Source organism: Pseudophryne corroboree, chromosome 1 (genome assembly GCF_028390025.1).
Source record: "Pseudophryne corroboree isolate aPseCor3 chromosome 1, aPseCor3.hap2, whole genome shotgun sequence".
Lineage (NCBI taxonomy): Eukaryota > Metazoa > Chordata > Amphibia > Anura > Myobatrachidae > Pseudophryne > Pseudophryne corroboree.
Window position 1 is genome coordinate 60,921,766 of NC_086444.1, and position 13,122 is coordinate 60,934,887.

Here is a 13,122-nt window from a genome sequence, read left to right on the forward strand (position 1 = left end):
TAATTGCTTTCTTCACCCGCAGCAATTCTATTAAAGGGATAATTTGCAAATCCCACACAAACCAAACATATAAAAAAAATATATATATATGCTGGGGAATAGATAAACTGGACCATAACCAGAAAGTCTAATATTTATTCATATTGTATGCCCATGGTCTCAGTAGTATAACAATTGTGAGCTTGTGAAAAAATACACAGTGTTACCATTGAAACAATAGGGGGTCATTCCGACCCGATCGCTCGCTGCAGTTTGTCGCAGCGCAGCGATCGGGTCGGAACTGCGCATGCGCCGGCACTGCAGTGCGCCGGCGCATGGTAGCCATTGTTACCTAGCGATCGCCTCTGAGACAAAGGCGGTCGCTGGGCGGGAGGGAGCTGAATGGTGGCGTTAAGCCGCCGTTTAGGGGGAGCGGTCCGGCTGACGCAGGCGTGGCCGGACCATTGGGGGGGTGGGCTGCGGGGCTGCGTGACGTGTCACGCAGCCGCTGCGACCAGCAACTCCCGGCCAGCCGCAGAAGCTGCACTGGCCAGGAGTTACTCCTCAAATACGAAGGCATCGCCGCTGTGTGATGCTTTTGTATTTGTGCGGGCGGGTCGGCACTGATATGCGGGGGCGGACTAGCCCTGTGCTGGGTGTCCCCCCGCATGTCTGAGTTAACGATTGTAGCTGTGCTAAATTTAGCACAGCTACAATCAACTCGGAATGACCCCCTATAGTTCACTTTGTAACGTTGTATCAAGGAAGCTATAGAACTTGAAAAAAAATATCCTTAGTGTAGGCACAAGGCACTCTGAGCGTAGTAGCCAACGTTAATATCTCAGTGTCAAGCAGGCTCAATAATAATATCCGCAATAGTATCTTCAAGTGCAGAATAATTGTGCAGAACATGCTCTTATACTGTAAGTGTAAGTCAATGCACTAAGCACTCAAATTGGACCAACAAGCACAGTTCAATACCCCACATACAGGACATTGGGGGTCATTCTGACCCGATCGCATGGTGCAATTTTTCACAGCGTAGCGATCTGGTCAGAACCGCGAATGCGCCGGCGCCGCAGTGCCAGCACATGGCTGCCCGTCGCTGCGCTACAATCGCCTCTGTATGATTGACAGGCAGAGGCGGTCGATGGGCGGGAGGGGGCGAAACGGCAGCATTTGCCCGCCGTTTGGTGGGCGCGGTCCGGCCAACGCAAGCATGGCCAGACTGTGCGGGGAGTGGCCCGCAGCGGCTGCGTGACGTCACACGCAGCCGCTGCAGGCCGGGGAGCGAGGAGTAGCTCCCGGCCAGCACGCTAAAGCTGCGCTGGCCGGAAGCTACACTTGAAGTGCAAAGGCATCGCCGCTGTGCGATGCCTTTGCACTGATGCGGGTGGGGTGGGGTGGGGGGGGTGGCACTGACATGCAGGATGGACTAGCCCTGTGCTGGGATCAACTCGGAATGACCCCCATGATTCAGATAAGGACAGAGCTGTTACCGCTGCTTCTTACATGGAAGCAGCAGCGATAGCACTAATATGTTAATGCATCAGGAGGCGTCACGCCTCTTGTTTGCACTAGTGATCCGAGCTGCGTCCCATGATGCAGCGTTGGATAATCGCCCATTGGGTCATGCAGGCAGACCGCCGCAGATATAACAAAAGGCTAGGTAAGTGACTGAGATCCTGGCCTTATCCCTCCCCTACCGCAGCGGTGACATGCCTCCGTTTTGGGAAATCACTGACAGTCTGCTGCTGATCTGCGTGCTGACATCGCAGACCCAAAATGCACATGCGCAGTATGGATCGGCGCATGCATGAAGTATTAAACATCGGTAATTTGTAGCATGCACCGCAGATTCAACATGACCTTGACTTAGTGATGAGCGGGTTCGGTTTTACTCGGTTCTACTCTGTTCTAAAAACGGCATCTTATTGGCTCACGCTCATCACTACCTTAACTTGGCCGGTAGTACTTTGATAATGGAAGCAGAACCTGATGCAGAGGTGATGCTGGTATAATGTCCCTCTCTTCTGGCTGGTCAAACAGCCTGGGGTAGTGGAATTGCCTCTGACTCCTGTGTCTGGCACAATCGCGGATCCGTGGTGTGCAGCAGTTCAAGCACAAGGTTCCCAATGTAGGAGTCCCTTCATGCTAACCCACTGAATAGGTCCACCGTCCAGCAAGGAAACAGCGGTGACCAGTGGTAAAGGTGCTGGGACTTTAGCTCGGCGGTAGATTCTGTTGCACTGATCTGCTGACTAGCCCTAGGTCCAGGAAGGAAACAGCAACGCGTTTCACCCACTTCTGTGGACTTTATCGTTTGGCTTGAGATCATGCTACTGCGCACATGAGGATATTTTTATTCTATATATGGATTATTGTTCATGAGTGTATTTTATATGTGTACAATTAAATACTATATTTTACGGTTATGGTCCACTTTATTTATTCACCAGCGTAAATAATGAAGCACCATCCGACGCGGGACTCCGGAAGAGTAAGAATAATTATATGGATGGTGCAACAGTGGGAAGATGACGTTTTGCTTTGTTTTGGGATCCGCGGCAGCTGGGGAGATCAGAGTCTTGGTAAGATTCCCTCAAATCACGGAAGTTCGGGTGGTTCTCTGAGACCACAACCCCCATCCGTCCGTCTAGAACAACCCCCTACCCCCGTCCATCTATGGGATAGACATAAGGATATCCTTACAAAGAAATAAGGATTAAATAAGTTTTGAGATAAAAATATGGTAAAAAAAAGGGGCAGACTAGATGGGCCAAGTGGTTCTTATCTGCCGTCACATTCTATGTTTCTATCTATGGCCTGCTCGGTTCCCGTCATCTATCCATCTACAATATTCCCCCATATGGTGTTCTGTCTGTCTATGCCACCGCACGTCCATGTGTCCATCTATCCCCCCCATCCGTCTATGCCTGGCCCCCATCCATTTATGCATCTATGCCCCCATATGCTGCTCTGTCGTCTAAGCCCACCTCCCCGGTCTGTCCATCTATGCCCAGCCCCTGTCCGTCTGTTCATCTATCCATCTACACCCCTTATATGGTGCTCTGTCCGTCTATGCCCCCCACCTGTCCATCTATGCCTCTATATGGTGCTCTGTCTGTCCGTCCATGCCCCTCCCATTCATCTGACCGTCTAGGCCCAGCCCCCACATTGTGCACTGTAGTCGATAGTGTCTCTCCTACCCGCTCCTCCTCCCTATCTCTCTCTCTCTTTATCCCCCCTCTACCTAACAATCTCTCTTGCTCCTCATTCTTTCTCTTACTTCATGACACTGTACCCCCCTCTTCCTGACACTGTACCCCCCTCTTTCTGACACTGTACCCCCCCTTCCTGACACTGTACTGTAGTAGTACAGTGCTGCATTGTGGTGACCACCAGTATATAGTAGTACAGTACAGTTGTCCATTGCTGTATCTTGCAGCTCCGTGTCAGACTCAGTTCTATTCTCCGGATCAGTGCTCAATATCTGTGCTACATTGTGGGGACCAGTATATAGTAGTACAGTGCTGCATTGTGGTGACCACCAGTATATAGTAGTACAGTACAGTTGTCCATTGCTGTATCTTGCAGCTCTGTGTCAGACTCAGTTCTATTCTCCAGATCAGTGCTCAATATCTGTGCTGCATTGTGGGGACCAGTATATAGTAGTACAGTGCTGCATTGTGGTGACCACCAGTGTATAGTAGTACAGTACAGTAGGCATAGCGTTATCTTGCTGCACCATGTCACTTCTAGTATCCTGATCAGTGCTTAATATCTGTGCTCAGTGTCAGTGCTGCATTGTGGTGACCAGTATACTACAGTACAATAGTCCAGTGCTGTTCTCGCTGCTCAGTGTCAGTTCTCCGTAGTATCATCAGTGATCAGTATAATCAGTTCTCAGTATAATCAGTGTGCTGTTAGACGTGCGCCCGTTTTCCGCTATTAGTGCATTGGAATTTAGACAATTGATGAAGTTATTGTGTCCCTGGTACAAAATACCATCTAGATTCAACTTCACTAGGCAGGCGATAGCGAGATTTTACCAATTAACATCAGTGAATTATAATTATTAATTACAGTGATCTTGCCAAATAATTCCAGTCATTTTGTCATTTTCTTCCAGTGATTTGGACCAATAATACCATTGATTAGAACAAATAATTCCTGTGATTTTGTCATTTTCTTCCAATGATTTGGACCAATAATACCATTGATTAGAATGAATAATTCCTGTGATTTTGTCATTTTCTTCCAGTGATTTGGACCAATAATACCATTGATTAGAACTAATAATTCCTGTGATATTGAGGTGTTTGTGTTGCTTAGCTTAGCCATCCAACGACCACTGTGCACCTCTTTTTCTCTTTTCTGTGCATCATGTGCTGTTTGGGGACTATTTTTTTAAGTGCCATCCTGTCTGACACTTCCGTATATGTCCAGTGGTACTGCCATTTGAAATAATTCCCGACATTACTGCCATTTAATTCCAGTGATTTCGTCATTTTATTCCAGTGATTTGGACCAATAATACCATTGATGAGAACAAATAATTCCAGTGATTTTGTCATTTTCTTCCAGTGATTTGGACCAATAATACCATTGATTAGAACAAAAATAATTCCTGTGATATTGAAGTGTTTGTGTTGCTTAGCTCTGCCATCCAGCGACCACAGTGCACCTCTTTTTCTCTTTTCTTTGCATCATGTGCTGTTTGGGGCCAATTTATTTAAGTGCCATCCTGTCTGACACTGCAGTGCCACTCCTAAATGGGCCAGGTGTTTGTGCCGGCCACTTGGGTCGCTTAGCTTAGTCATCCAGCGACCTCGGTGCAAATTTTAGGACTAAAAATAATATTGTGAGGTGTGAGGTGTTCAGAATAGACTGGAAATGAGTGGAAATTATGGTTATTGAGGTTAATAATACTATAGGATCAAAATTACCCCAAAATTCTATGATTTAATCTGACAAAAAAATTTAAGGGAGGTTTTGCCAAAACGCGTCCGAATCCAAAACACGTCCGCGGAACCGAATCCAAAACCAAAACACAAAACCCCAAAAAATTCCGGTGCACATCACTACGTATAACCAATACAGGGAAATGGCACTGATGTTCCCATTTGAATGTATGTGTCTGTGATTTATTTTTTTCCCCCAAGAATGTAACAGCTGCACAATGGGGTTAACATAGTAACGTAGTTGTTGAGGTTGAAAAGAGGTGAAATGCCTATCGGGTTCAACCTGTATTCTGTGTTTAGCTGTGCACATTATAATGCACCAGTTGAAATAATGGTTTCGTACCAATTGTCAACTATATTTCGTACAATTCCCAGATACTAATGCCAATATATTAAATGCTGTAGCCTTGGATACTTTTTTCAGCTAGAAAGCTGTCCAATCTGATTTTGAATGCATTTACAGAGTCCGCCATTATTACCTTCTCCGGCAGGGAGTTCCAAATCTTTATTGCCCTTACCGTGAAGAACCCCTTCCTACGTTTTGTACGGAATTTTCTCTCCTCTAACCTCAGTGAGTGTCCACGTGTCCTATACAGAGTTCTATTAATAAACAAATCCCCATGCTAACTCCTTGTAATGACCCTTTACATATTTGAAGATATTAATAATATCTCCTCTTAGACGCCTCTTTTCTAGAGTATACATATTTAACATAGTTAGCCTTTCCTCGTACTCCAGTGTCTCTAACCCTTTAATCAGTTTAGTAGCACGCCTTTGAACTCTTTCGAGTTCCGCAATATCTTTTTTATAATATGGTGCCAAACATTGAACACAATATTCCAGGTGCGGACGTACCAATGATTTGTACAGCGGCATGATTACATCCTCCTCCCTGGTCTCAATACCCCGTTTTATGCAAGCAAGGACTTTACTTGTCTTTTTCACTGCATTTTGACACTGTGTACTGTTATTGAGTATATTATCTATGAGGACCCCCAAATCTTTTTCCACTACTGATACCCCTATATTTTCCCCATTAAGTGAATAGGAAGCAAGTTTGTTTTTAATCCCAAAATGCATAGCTTTGTATTTTTCAATATTGAACCTCATTCCCCATTTAGACACCCAGAATTCAAGTTTAAATAAGTCATTCTATAGAGACTCCACATCTATTTCCGAATTAATTACCTTACACAGTTTAGTATCATCTGCAAAGATTGATACTATGCTTCCCAGGCCTATTCCTAGGTCATTAATACATATATTGAACAGTAGCGGACCAAATATGGACCCTTGTGGTATACCGCTGACTACTAGTGCCCAGCTGGAGAACATCTCATTGACCATTACTCGTTGGACCCTGTTATCCAGCCAAATACCTATCCATGTACAAACAGTGTATCCTAGGCCAAGATCACTTAATTTGATGATCAGTCTCTTGTGAGGCACTGTATTGAAGGCTTTTGCAAAATCTAAATAGACCACATCCACTGCTTTTCCCTGGTTAAGATTATCGCTCACTTTCTCGTAGAAGCTAATTAAATTAGTTTAACATGATCTGTCCCTCACAAACCCATGCTAACTCCTGCTAATAAACTTAGTATTCCGCAGATAATCCTCTATGCTATCCCTCAAAATTCCTTCCAATATTTTACCCACTATAGAGGTTAAACTAACTGGTCTATAGTTCCCAGGATGATTTTTAGAACCCTTTTTAAATAATGGCACTACCTCAGCTATACGCCAATCCATCTGTACCATACGCGATTTAATGGAACTATAGAAAATCAAGTATAAGGGTCTTGCAAGCTGTGCCTTAAGCTCCATAATAACCCTCGGATGAAAACCATTTGGTCCCGGTGATTTATTAATCTTTATGTTGCTTAGTCTCTCCAGGACTATTTCCTCACTTAAACAAGCATCTAGCCAAGAATCATTACCTTCACTGTTGTTATGCACTACTAACACCGTCTGATCCTCCCTGGTGAAAAAAAGCTGTTCAGTATATCCGCTTTTATTTTGTCATCGTTTCCAAGGCTCACAGTTCATCTTTTAATGGGCCTATGTTCTAATTTTTAAACCCTTTAATGTTTATATATTTATAAAACTCTTTGGGATTGGCTTTACTCTCTATAGCATTTTGTTTTTCGTTTACAATTGTAGCTGCCCTTATTGCTTTTTTGCATCTTTTATTGCATTCTTTGTAATATTGGAATGACTCCTCCCCTCCATTAGTTTTAAATGCTTTTAAAGAACACCTCTTTTTAGCCATTGCTTCTCTGACATCCTTATTAAGCCACATTGATTTGAGTCTAGTACTCCTGCGTTTACTGCCCAAGGGTATGAATTTGTGAATATTGCTATCAAGCAACCCTTTTAAAGCATCCCACATTTCCGATGTGTCTTTACCATGAAACAAAACTTCCCAGTCAATGTCGTTTAGTGCCTGTCTCAGCATATTGAAGTTAGCTTTTCTAAAGTTGAATGTTTTTGTTGATTCCTTATTGCTATGTTTCTTGAAACTGATGCTGAATGTGGTCATATAGTGATCACTGTTTCCCAAGGTCTCCCCAACTGTAATGTTTTTGATATAATGTCCACATTATTGGTAATAACTTGGTCCAGAACATTATTACCTCTGGTTGGGTCCTCGACTAATTGAGACAAGTATTGAACCTTTAATGTGTTTAGAATCCTGCTGCTCCTAATTTTTACACATGAATCGTTACTCCAGTTTATACCCGGATAGTTAAAAATCCCCTAACACTAGGATGTCCCCCATTCCCGCAGCTTTTTCAATTTGCTGTGAGAGTAGTTCCTCGTCACGTATGCTAATATCTGGTTGCTTGTAGCACGTGCCAATGACTAGTTTCTTTATTTCAGTGTCCCCACTACTGATCTCAACCCATAGTGATTCCACATTATCACCAGTCCCCTCGTAAATAACATATATTAAGTTTGGTTTTAGAGATGGTTTTACATAGAGGCATACCCCTCCTCCCCTTTTGGTAGCCCTGTCCCTCCTGAAAAGTGAATATCCCTCCAAATTAGTAACCCAGTCGTGAGAGTCGTCCCACCATGTTTCCGTAATACCTATAATATCATACTGATTTTTTGATACATGCCATTCCAATTCCCCCATTTTACCTGATAGGCTTCTTGCTTTCGCAAGCATACATTTTATGTTAATATTTCCTTTGCCCTTTTGCTTTAATGGTAACTTACCATTATTTACAAGTGCCTTTCTAGAATTACTCTTACCGACTGTTATTCTATTCTCTACCTTACCCCCCATCAGGGGTTAAGGTGCAATCAGTGAGATTGCTGGACTATTCAGGGAGTTAGGGAGATTGCTTCTATTTCAGGGAGTCTCCTGCAGAATGAGGGAGCGTAGGCAAGTATGTTTATACCCACAGAATAATGTACAAAAAGACAGCAAACTACATGTACAGTAGTTTAATTTGGACCACATGGCCTGCCTGGTAGAGGTATCACATCCTATAGCAACAATATTAACACAAGGTCCCAAAGGTCAAAGCGCAACAAAAAAACATTACACTGTTCAACACTTAAGTCACGTAATCGGTCAGGCAGAGATGCACCTCTCTGCTGGTAACCTCAGGGTACCATGTGTAAAATGTGGCACTGGTGCTCCCGAACTGTGCCATGTGGAACGCAAAACTGGATATAAGCAGCTAGCTCCTCCTGTGGAATGCAACAACTTCTAATGCAGCTACCAGTTAGCAAGCAACATCAGTGCACATGTGCAGACCAGTAGGGACCATATGGTAGCACTGATCCCAAGTTTTGAATGACCAGCTAAACTACAGGAATAATTTATTAAACTCAATAAAACAGGAGTTAAAGGGAATGTCTCATATCAGCACATCCCTAGGCATACAATGCTAGCAAACTCAATGTGATATTAGAATATTACTAGAGATGTGCACAGGACCATTTTTGCTGGATTTGCAATTGGCCCTGATTCGTCATCCGGCTTTGTATTTGGTTTTTGCCAAACTGCCGTGACTGGTTTTGTTTTTTTGTTTTCAAAAATTGACAAACAAAACTAAAATCACATAATTTGGGCCTTTTTTTTTGTTCCATGGGGGTGATTCAGACCTGATCCTAGATGTGCTAAATTTAGCACATTTATGATCAGATTCTCTGACATGCGGGGGGACGCCCAGCACAGGGCTAGTATGCCCCACATGTTAGGCGCCCGCATGAGACCCTCAGCCATTTTTGTGATAGCATCGGCTGCTTGTGATGTCATGCAGCTGCCCCGACTACGCTCCCTGTTTCTCCGTTGCCGCCCCTGTTTTGATGTCTCGTCCCCGTAATACTCTATCTCCGTCTTTGAAATGGAGCGTTGCCTCCCCCCACCCCCGCGACCATCTCTGCCTCATAGACAGGCAGAAGCAATCGCATTTTCTGTGGGGCGCTGTAGAAAATGCAGGCGCATGCGCAGGATGGGCCCTGCGCAGGATCCCGCATCCTCTTAGCAATTTTTACCGTTGGATCGCTTATTGCGATTGCGATCCAACCTAAATCAGGCTCTATTTGTAAAATATATAATATACATCACAATATTAGAGGCCACTAAGTGAGCAAAACTGCCGGCAAATGGCAGTAATAAAATTTTTCTCATGTAATAATTTTAAATAATAAGTGAAATCACATTTCCCTTAGGTCAGTCATGTAAAAGACAATGCCCTCAAACCAGAAATAACCAGCCTTAGCCGGTCTGGTGGGGTGTGTGAGGTCATGCTGTGATGTCATAATGGAAACTGCCTATGTCAGGGCTATGCTGTTGCTGTCTCTTGCATATGCTTTCAGAGGCCTGGCACGGCATAGCACACTGGTAGAAGGTTAGTGACTGGACAAAGATAAGAGCAGCTTATTTTGAATCGTCGGCAGACGTTTAGCATGACTATTATAATATATGACTTATGACCTTGGGGATAGCATAGTATTGGATAAAAACAAAATCTCACACCTACTGGGACAGTGCCATTACTTAACATCCACAAGCGACTGCAAATGGGCCATTGGAGATATATGAAGGGTGCTTTACTCTCTCTCTCTCTGCCTGCCTAAATCCCAGTGTGCCAGTGTTGCACGCTGATCCATTTTTATTAATATGTAGAGATGTAAGAGAATTAAATTGTGCTTTAGTCATTACTTTTGTTTTTATCCAATACTTTAAACAGATGTAGCCATGCTGATCATGGCTACATCTGAGGAAAACGTGCACCCTCGACGCAGCTATGCGCACCTGTGCCTAGCCATGTCGAGTTGCGGCATTTGCCGCTCCCATCCATGTGAATGGGGCACACACATGTCTTAGACGTTCAGACGTACGCAGTGCGGTCGCGACTAACAAGGCGCAATCGCCTTAAGATGTAGCCACAACGAGAATGGCTACATTTGTACAGTTGTATTCCTGTTAGCGTCAGAAATGAATGCTATGGTGGTTATGACTGTCCCCCTCCCCCTCTCACTCCCACTCAGGGTTGGACTGGCCCATAGGGGTACAGGGGAAACCACCGGTGGGCCCTACTGCCTGGGGGCCACCTCCTCGTCTATGGATCAGGTCCCGCCTGTGCACTTGAATTGTACATTATACATATTATCTACAGTGAATTGCAGTTATTAATCTGGGGGGTAATTCCAAGTTGATCGCAGCAGGAAATTTTTTAGCAGTTGGGCAAAACCATGTGCACTGCAGGGGAGGCAGATATAACATGTGCAGAGAGAGATAGATTTGGATGTGGTGAGTTCAATCTGCAATCTAAACTGCAGTGTAAAAATAAAGCAGCCAGTATTTACCCTGCACAGAAACAAAATAACCCCCCCAAATCTAACTCTCTCTGCAAATGTTATATCTGCCCCCCCCCTGCAGTGCACATGGTTTTGCCCAACTGCTAAAAAATTTCCTGCTGCGATCAACTTGGAATTACCCCCCTGGTACATTATCATGCATGCACTAGCAGTATTTACTATATATATTTATCATGGGCCCTATACCATGTTAGCCAAGCCTCTGAGGCAGCCGGCCACACCCCTAAGCATGGGCCTTTACCTCTGCATTCCCCCGGTGGGCTCTCCATGCCCCACTCATTTCTTGCTCTCTTTTTTCACTCTCTCACCATTGACGTATAGGTGCGTTTTTCTCCTGCCGGGTAAATAGGTCAAAATATCATATTTGAGGTGACAGGTGGGAAGACTGGGTTAGGCAAGGTTAGTTGGTGGGTGGGTGGTCTGGGCAAACCAGGGACGTGCAGTCAGGGAAGGCAGGGGAGGCAGTGCCTCCCCTGTCATTAATGATTAAAATAATATAAAGAAGATACTTATGACACATACTGTATTCTGTGTCATAAGTATCTCCTTTATATTAATCTAATAATTATCCCTGTTTAAATGTGTTTGGGAGGCACGGATCGTGGTGCCTCCCATTGTGAATGGGGAAGGGTTTGGGAGCAGGAGGCGGGGGTGGGCGGGGTCTAGCCATGGGCATTAAAAGTCCATTGGAAATGAAAGTACGCCCCTGTCAGTGAGGCCACAGTGATTGGCCAGAGGATCCGTCACTGGATCCGCTGCCATCACTGTATGGGTGCGCAGAGGTGCGGGCATCGGTGGCAGTGAGAGTATTAGTGGCACTGCCATTCTGCAGAGTTTGGCAGCGGAGCGGTACCAATTTCAAAAATGGCACCTCAGCGTAATTTTTAAATTCAAGATGGCAACCATGAGCCAATCACGGCTCGCTGCGTCATCACCCCGGCCCCTCCGGCTGACTTATAGTCAGCGTGAGGCCTCGGCGTCAGTCCGACGGCGGAAGAGCTCCTGAAGAAAGAAGACGCTGGAAGTCCTGGATGGGCGTCAGCCATGCAAACGAGCTTAAAGGCCGCCGCCCCCAGGTGAAGACCCTGAATAATAAACTTTTTTTTAAAGACGGAGCGGTGTTTTTATTTTAATATTTTCTTTAAAGGTGGACTACAGGTGCCAGCGGGCCCTTTATGTCCGGACATGCTGGCACTTGTGGTTCTCCAAGTGCTATGCAAAAGAGCTTAATGGCCGCCGCCCACCAGGTGAAGACGCTGGAAGCCCTGGGAAGGCGGCAGCCATGCAAAAGAGCTTAAAGGCCGCTGCCACCCCGGTGAAGACGTCGGAAGCCCTGGGGAGGCGTCGGCCCCCCAGGTGAAGGCTTTGGAAGCTCTGGAGAGGCGGCAGCCATGCAAAAAAGCTTAAAGGCCGCAGCCCCCAGGTGAAGACCCTGAATAATAAACTTATTTTAAAGACGGAGTGGTGTTTTTATTTTAATATTTTCTTTACAGGTGGACTACAGGTGCCAGTGGGCCCTTTATGTCCTGACATGCTGACACTTGTGGTTCTCCAAGTGCTATGCAAAAAAGCTTAATAGCCACCGTCCACCAGGTGAAGACGCTGGAAGCCCTGGGAAGGCGGCAGCCATGCAAAAGAGCTTAAAGGCTGCTGCCTCCCAGGTGAAGACGCCGGAGAAAGACGACGGAAGCCCTGGGGAGGCAGCGGCCCCCCAGGTGAAGACGGCGGAAGCCCTGGAGAGGCGGTGGCCATGCAAAAGTGCTTAAATGCCGCCGTCCCCAGGTGAAGACCCTGACTAATAAACTTTTTTTTAAAGACGGTGTGGTGTTTTTATTTTAATATTTTCTTTACAGGTGCCAGCGGGCCCTTTATGCTGGCAATTGTGGTTCTCCAAGTGCTATGCAAAAGAGCTTAACAGCCGCCGCCCACCAGGTGAAGAAGCTGGAAGCCCTGGGAAGGCGGCAGCCATGCAAAAGAGCTTAAAGGCCGCCGCCCCCAGGTGAAGACCATGACTAATAAACTTTTTTCTTGAAGACGGTGTGGTGTTTTTAACGAAGAAGACGAAGACAAAGAAGAAGAAGAAGAAGAAGAAGTAGTAGATCAAAAATAGGCTACATTTTTGCTTAAAATAAAAATAGACATTTATTTTTTAAATATATTTTGCTTGAAGTTGTCTTAATAAATAAATTCTCTCAAAAGGTGAAGAAATGACACATATTTAGGGAGACAAATATATTAGGAGAGTTTAGAACCATGCATTGTTTATTCTACACAAGAGAGTACCATGTGAGGCAGCCATTTTGGGTCCACTATATAGATAGATTACACTGTGCAA